Source organism: Manis pentadactyla, chromosome 11 (genome assembly GCF_030020395.1).
Source record: "Manis pentadactyla isolate mManPen7 chromosome 11, mManPen7.hap1, whole genome shotgun sequence".
Classification (NCBI taxonomy): Eukaryota; Metazoa; Chordata; class Mammalia; order Pholidota; family Manidae; genus Manis; species Manis pentadactyla.
This window is the reverse complement of record NC_080029.1, coordinates 43,125,979-43,134,749: the sequence shown is the minus strand read 5'-3', so window position 1 is coordinate 43,134,749 and position 8,771 is coordinate 43,125,979.

Sequence of the window (8,771 nt, the reverse complement as noted above, 5' to 3'; positions counted from 1 at the left end):
TAGGTGATCATCTATCTTGTGTTACTCATCAAAAAGACAAGAGTGGGGATGGTACACACGGTTAACACTTCTGGGGAAAGAGCTAAAAGCACATTTTCTGTTGATAGCAGCCAGTTTAAACTTCCTATGAAAAAGACCTAGGAATAACAAAAGTGCCAAATTGCCAAAACTATTTTCTACCTAAAAAAGTGTAACAATGCAGGGATTATAATGTAAGGTTTTATAATGCTAAGAAATAAGCTCATTTTTAGTTATGGATTTTCGTGATTACCTCTTTGCTGTATGAATATATCTCAGTTTTCTAATACCTCAGTTTTCTGAGAACCTGTATGTATATTTTTGTAAATAAAATAATTTACCATATGCTAGGGGAAGGACCTGGCTTTTAAAGAAATTGTATAAAGACATTTGTTGCTAGATTTGTTACACAATCAATTTGAAATATCTTAAAAATGGTTTATAGCCTTTTCTGGTCCCCTTGACTGAGGTTCTTTTTAGTAAACATTATTTATTTAGTGCAATTTGTGTACCAGGAAGTGTGTACCCTCATGTGTTCATTTACAACTGCAAAGATTTGTATATCCTGTGTTTTCCTTTTATGCCAAAGAAACTCACCCTTTTTAAAAGCCAGCAGGTTGAACAAACTGAAAAAAAATTGCCCCTTAAATAGGCACTGCTAAGTTTTATTTACTGAGATTTAAATATTTTCTAGAGAAAATATACTCAATTTTTAGTTAAAGCCAGTATTAGTAATTTGTGTAAAATGCATGTGTTTTTAGGAATGCATTGGTTCCATTAAGGATAGCATGTTGACAATTTTAAGGAACTGTGTTGCATTAAGATCCACAATTGCATGAAACTTTTTAAAGCTGATATAAGATATAAAGTAATTGCTAAATTTTATGTATATTTGCGAACTACTCAGGATTCAGTGGCCTAACATATAGGGATTGATAACTCATCTTCAGGGCCAGATTTCCCATGATTGTACATGGTTGTTGATCATTTGAAGGGGGCTGAACCTGCTGCCTTAAAGCTAAACCTGCTGCCTTTAAACTTTGCTACCTCCCTCCCTCCAAACATGGCTGTAAACAGTGACTCTGCACAGTCAGCTAGCATTATACTTGATTTTATTGTGAATGCAAATAAAATAAAATTTGTAAGTCCACCAAGTATTGACTTAACTAGGTAAATGTAAACTGATTCAACCTTGTACTTTGGCCAAGTCTACGTGATAGTTATGATAACTTGGAAATGAATTGCCTCAATATTGATGTGAGCATTGTGTTTGAGTTTTGTGGGAATAATTATTCATATTTGGAACTGATAATGAATATTTGAAGTGTTTATTTTAGTCCTGATGATAATTGGGCAAGTTTCTTAACCTCTCAGCCTTTAATGATAAATACTTGATAAGCTTATTGTGAAGAATAAATGAGATAACTTATCACCTTAACAGTGCCTTGTGGCCAAGTACAAAGTAAATAATAAAAGGTAGTTTATATATATATATATATTATGAGACGCCCCTTATGAGAGTGGCCTAGACTGTAGCAACTGTAAAGAAAAAATGTTTTGCCTGTTAGTTGTGGAGAATATTAAAGTAGAAAGAAGAGCATAATCTCTCCACGTACCAACCAGGTCCAAACACACATGGTCAGTTTGGCCCCAGCCATTCTCCCACCTCTCCTTTTCATATTTTTTCAAAGCAAATCCCAGAGATTTTATCTTATCTAGAAATATTTCCCTATTTATCTCAAATGGTGAGGTCTCATTTTGAAAAACAAAACCACAATACCATTACACAAATCATAATTCTTAATCATACAACCAGTATTAATGCTCCAATTTCTAGGGAATTGTTTTTAATAGCATTGAGATATATAAGTGGAGGGTATAAAGAATGCTGAGGAGGCTACTCTTTCACAGAGGATAAAAGATTTCTGTTAGAAGAACTGTAAACATCTAAAATAGCTAAGTTTGAAGGTACAGATAAATGATTAAAGGAAAGAAAAGCAGTGGAAAGGTAGATCTGGAGTTGAAAGTAGAGGCTGTCTTGTGTATCACAAGTACTTAGTGTTTTCCTATGGGTGTTACATGACACATGTTCATTGGGGAAGAAATAGAGTTGGTGAAACTGGTGAAATTGTCAACCATGACAGGAATGACTTAGGAGAAGGGGTTGGGCTTATGCTTATAATCAGCAAAACATTGCAGAAAAGATACTGAGTAAGAAGAAAAGAAAAATAGGTGGTAATATAGGCACAAAATTTTAAGATGGTTAAGCAACTGAAGACAGTTTTTTTCTTTTGGAAGGAAACATGGTGGGGTAAAGATAAGAGCCACCCTATATTCAAACACCCAATCTCATTTTCAAAAAAGGATCAATAGAGATACAACTCAGGATAAATTCATCATAGCCATTATCTGAATTTATAAAGATACCCTAAGCCATGTGTCTGACTAGAATTATCAGAAATACATAAAATCAGGAGATGATTCTATGACTTTGTATGCAGCTACACTAAAGGTATATAGAGTATGAGATACAGAATTGTGATTCTTAAAAGCCAGTTAGGCCAATTTTTGTTTAAAGAGCACCTGGATATCTGTACAACCTACTAGAGGATCACTGTGGTCTGGCAGCTATTGGGATGTGATCCCCTCAACTTGGGGAGAGACCTCTGGCTAATGTTCTGTTTCCATTGCTGGGATGACAATAGAGGAGGAATAGTAGTAAATAGCATGCAATGAGATTGCCTTCTTAAAGTTTTCAAAGCAGTTTCACTTTGAAAAGATCTTTAGAGATGGAAAGGTAAAGCCAGTACTCAGGTGCTTAAATGACACCTCTGTCCAAGATCACACAACAGTGATGACATGTGAATCCAGACCTGCTGAGTCTCCTAGATCTGGTTTACTTCCTGCAGCCCCTTCAGTGCTTGATGAAACCCAAACAGGATAGTCCAATATGCTTAATTCTGTTGGATAAAATTAAAGGTTTAATGAATTATACTAAATTATTTAAATTCAGCTGTTTGATTCAGCATAAAATTTAAATGTTCTCTTAAAATGCTTAATTGGTCTAATTTGGAAAACCCATTAACAGATTTAGGGGTAAGTGGTTTCTCCTAACATCTAATTGGTTTCTAATAATCAGGTCTATAATATCTTTCAAGGGGACTGAAATTGAATTCTTTTTTAAAACAAACTTTCCTTATGTATTGTCTTATGCTATGAAAGTTGGAATGAATACTCATATAATTCATTTATTAAATATTTAAGTTTGAAGTCTAATTAAAATATGTAAATAGAAACTGCAATATCAGATGTTAATATTCTCTATACTGCTAAGCCTACAAAAATACAAACATCAGGAAATTATTTTTTGTGTATATATATATATGTGATATGTGTATTTATATATGTGTGTATATAAATCATGTTTAAATTTATATTCTGACCTTATGTTTACCTCAAACCTGATACAACAAAAGAGATTATTTTCTGCCATGAGGCAATAGCTCTATTCAATTATCCATTAAACAATTACTGATGACGTGCTTTGGGCAAGGAATTATGCCAGGCTGAATGGCTGTTGTGGGGCTCATAGGCCTACCTGAAGTAAAAGCTTGCTTGAATTAGAGTATCAGCTGTGGGTGATAGAATGTTAGATTATTGGGTTGGTTTATAAGGCTGCCTTCAAATTGACTAGTATGCAAAGCCTGTGTCACTTAAAACACTGGATGGATCAGGGATGTCAAGCATTCTAGGAGAATAAATCTTTGCTATTTCCATACTCATAAAAATGGAGTTAACAATATTTGTCTTTCAGGATAGTGATGCAGGTTCCACTGGAGTGTAACTGTGATGGTAGGGAGTTTGTTCATGGCTGTATTTGTTCACTGCCTAGAACAGTGCCTGGAACATATTAAGCATAAAATAAATACTTATTGCATAAATGTATTAACTGATGTAGGAGTTTTTTAAGGTGCACAACAAAGTTTTCAGACTTGAAATCAGAGGTATCAAAGTTGTTAAATGGCAGACAGTCCATCTCTATGTATTTCTCTTCCTCCTTTCCTTCCTTCATCATGAAAAGTATATCTCCTTTCCTTTACCTTTACATCATAAGATTATAAGAGATTACTTTCTGCCATGAGGCAATAGCTCTATTCAGTTACCCATTAAAAAATTACTCAGGACCTGCTCTGGGCCAGGAATTTTGCTAGTCACTAAAAAAGAAAAAGCCAGCTGAATGGCTCATGTGGAGCTCACAAACCTACCTGAAGCCCTGTGTCATATGTAGAGGTGATTCCTAAACTTTTCTTTTTCATGATGCCAAGGATGTTGACAAGTCAAAGTCTCTGGAAAATCAGTTAAATATCCTTGATATTTTCCTTTCTGAATTATTTTCCTGCATTTTTTTTATAGTACTAATCAGATTTCATTTTTATAATCTTTTTTTTTAATTTTTTAAATTATTTATTTATTTATTTTTAATTATTTAACAGATTTATTGTGATATAATTCACATGCCATAGAATTCACTAATTTAAAGTGTGTAATTCACTGATTTTTGTTTACAGAATTGTATAAGCATCACCATATCTAGTTTTAGAACATTTTTATCATCTCAATAAATTTCTTAACTATTAACTCCCCATACCCACCCACACCCATTCTAGCCCTAGGAAAATACTGATCTACTTTCTCTCTTTACAGATCAATTTTTGACATTTCATATAAATATAGTCATACAGTATGTGGTCCTTAGTGACTGACTTCTTTCACTTAGCATGTTCTCTAGGTTCATCTGTGTTGTAGCATGTATCAATACTTTGTTCCTTTATATATATATATATATTTTTTTTGAGAGGGCATATCTTATATTTATTGATCAAATGGTTGTTAACAACAATAAAATTCTGTATAGGGGACTCAATGCACAATCATTAATCAACCCCAAGCCTAATTCTCAACAGTCTCCAATCTTTTAAAGTATAATGACCAAGTTCTTACATGGTGAACAAATTCTTACATAGTGAATAAGTTCTTACATGGTGAACAGTGCAAGGGCAGTCATCACAGAAACTTTCGGTTTTGATCACGCATTATGAACCATAAACAATCAGGTCAAATATGAATATTCATTTGATTTTTATACTTGATTTATATGTGGATCCCACATTTCTCCCTTTATTATTATTATTATTTTTTTCTTTAATAAAATGCTGAAGTGGTAGGTAGATGTAAGATAAAGGTAGAAAACTTAGTTTAGTGTTGTAAGAGAGCAAATGTAGATGATCAGGTGTGTGCCTGTAGACTATGTGTTAATCCAAGCTAGACAAGGGCAACAAAACATAGACGGATGCAGAAGATTTCTCTCAAAATGGGGGGAGAGGTTCTAAGCCTCACCTCTGTTGATCCCCAGTTTCTCACCTGATGGCCCCCCTGCAACTGTGCCTGTCTTAGGTTGTTCCTCCCTTGAGGAATCTTACCCATCTCTGGCTAACCAGTCATCTTCCGGGGCCATACAGGGAAATGTAAAGTTGGTAAGTGAGAGAGAAGCCATATTGTTTGAAAAGGTTAGCTTTTTACTTCTATGCAGATTTATGCCCTGTGGCTTCTATGCCCAGCATTTGTCTTGAGGTATCTTTAGCACTTGGAGGAATTATGATACTCGGTAAATTCGATATGAGGCATGAATTCTATTTAAGGGTTGTAATTAGGAAGGAAGAAGAAAAGCTATAGAGGTAGCAGACAGAAGAAAACATGGGGAGATTGATTATTTCTTTGACATATCTTTTGTAGAGTAATTTAAGCATGTATAGGCTTTAAACTACTAATTAAATTGCACACACACATTAACATAATAGGAATACAGTTACATAACCAAAGCAGATCTATAATTACCAGCCATCTCCAGTGAGGCCAAGAAAACCAGTTAGGCACCCTAGGCATTTGTGAAAATTTGTCTATGATATGATGGATATTGTCCAACTGTACTTGAACAGTCTGAGAGAAATCAGACAAATTAAAACAGCCCATTCCTGGGAACTGTTCACATCCCATATGTTCTTTTAACAGTAGATAGTCTGTAGTTGTAAGATTTTGGAGCGCTACAACTTGCACTTCTCCTAATTCTTGGTTGAGTTCCAACAGTGTAGATCCAGTCAAAATTGTTGTTTTACTGTATGCACAGGCCAGCTTAGATATCTCCTTCTTCATTCCAATGGCAAGTCCAGGAACCGGTGGGATGAATGCAGCTACAACTGCAGCATCGCCTGGATCTTTGTTGAGATTTTTGATGATCATCTTCTGGTATGACTCTTCCAGAGAGTGCTAGTGTTGGAAGTTCTTCTTCATATCGTATCTTAGTTCATTTTCTGGGTAGCCAAATTAGGCTTTGATCCTCTGTATAAATACAAACAGACCCTTTGCCCACACTTTGATCTGCCCTTTATACCATTGTGTGGAACTCATTGGAGGTCACCACACAGGAACTGCTTTTTTTTTTTAAGAGAAAAGAATATTATCAGAAAAGTGTACCTCCATTGCTGATCATCTGACACCCTTTAAGTGATCAAAGTTAAGGATATTTAAAGCATGCATTAATCGTTGATTTACAGTTAGTTTTATCATGGAGTAATCCCACTTTTCTTTCTTTTTTTTTATTGTCTTTAATCTACACTTACATGAAGAATATTATGTTTACTAGGCTCTCCCCTATACCAGGTCCCCGCTATAAACCCCTTTACAGTCACTGTCCATCAGCATAGCTAAATGTTGTAGAATCACTACTTGTCTTCTCTGTGTTGTATAGCCCTCCCCTTTCTCCCACCCCCCCATGCATGCTGATCTTAATACCCCCCTTCTTTCTACCCCCCCTTATTCCTCCCTACCCACCCATCCTCCCCAGTCCCTTTCCCTTTGGTACCTGTTAGTCCATTCTTGGGTTCTGTGATTCCGCTGCTGTTTTGTTCTTTCAGTTTTTCCTTTGTTCTTATACTCCACAGATGAGTGAAATCATTTGGTATTTCTCTTTCTCCGCTTGGCTTATTTCACTGAGCATAATACCCTCCAGCTCCATCCATGTTGCTGCAAATGGTAGGATTTGCCCTTTTCTTATGGCTGAGTAGTATTCCATTGTGTATATGTACCACCTCTTCTTTATCCATTCATCTATCAATGGACATTTAGGTTGCTTCCAATTCTTGGCTATTGTAAATAGTGCTGCGATAAACATAGGGGTGCACTGATGTTTCTCATACTTGATTGCTGCATTCTTAGGGTAAATTCCTAGGAGTGCAATTCCTGGGTCAAATGGTAGGTCTGTTTGAGCATTTTGATGTACCTCCATACTGCTTTCCACAATGGTTGAACTAACTTACATTCCCACCAGCAGTGTAGGAGGGTTCCCCTTTCTCCACAGCCTCGCCAACATTTGTTCTTGTTTGTCTTTTGGATGGCAGCCATCCTTACTGGTGTGAGGTGATACCTCATTGTAGTTTTAATTTGCATTTCTCTGATAATTAGTGATGTGGAGCATCTTTTCATGTGTCTGTTGGCCATCTGTATTTCTTTTTTGGAGAACTGTTCAGTTCTTCTGCCCATTTTTTAATTGGATTATTTGCTTTTTGTTTGTTGAGGTGTGTGAGCTCTTTATGTATTTTGGACGTCAAGCCTTTATCGGATCTGTCATTTACAAATATATTCTCCCACACTGTAGGGTTCCTTTTTGTTCTATTGATGGTGTCTTTTGCTGTACAGAAGCTTTTCAGCTTAATATAGTCCCACTTGTTCATTTTTGCTGTTGTTTTCCTTGCCCAGGGAAATATGTTCAAGAAGAGGTCACTCATGTTTATGTCTAAGAAGTTTTTGCCTATGTTTTCTTCCAAGAGTTTAATGGTTTCATGACTTACATTCAGGTCTTTGATCCATTTTGAGTTTACTTTTGTATATGGGGTTAGACAATGGTCCAGTTTCATTCTCCTACATGTAGCTGTCCAGTTTTGACAGCACCATCTGTTGAAGAGACTGTCATTTCGCCATTGTATTTCCATTGCTCCTTTATCAAATATTAATTGACCATATATGTTTGGGTTAATGTCTGGAGTCTCTATTCTGTTCCACTGGTCTGTGGCTCTGTTCTTGTGCCAGTACCAAATTGTCTTGATTACTATGGCTTTATAGTAGAGCTTGAAATTGGGGAGTGAGATTCCCCCCTACTTTATTCTTCTTTCTCAGGATTGCTTTGGCTATTCGGGGTCTTTGGTGTTTCCATATGAATTTTTGAATTATTTGTTCCAGTTCATTGAAGAATGTTGCTGGTAATTTGATAGGGATTGCATCAAATCTGTATATTGCTTTGGGCAGGATGGCCATTTTGACGATATTAATTCTTCCTAGCCACAAGCATGGGATGAGTTTCCATTTGTTAGTGTCCCCTTTTATTTCTCTTAAGAGTGACTTGTAGTTTTCAGAGTATAGGTCATTCACTTCTTTGGTTAGATTTATTCCTAGGTATTTTATTCTTTTTGACGCAATTGTGAGTGGAATTGTTTTCCTGATTTCTCTTTGTATTGGTTTATTGTTAGTGTATAGGAAAGCCACAGATTTCTGTGTGTTAATTTTGTATCCTGCAACTTTGCTGTATTCCGATATCAGTTCTAGTAGTTTTGGGGTGGAGTCTTTAGGGTTTTTTATGTACAATATCATGTCATCTGCAAATAGTGACAGTTTAACTTCTTCTTTACCAATCTGGATTCCTT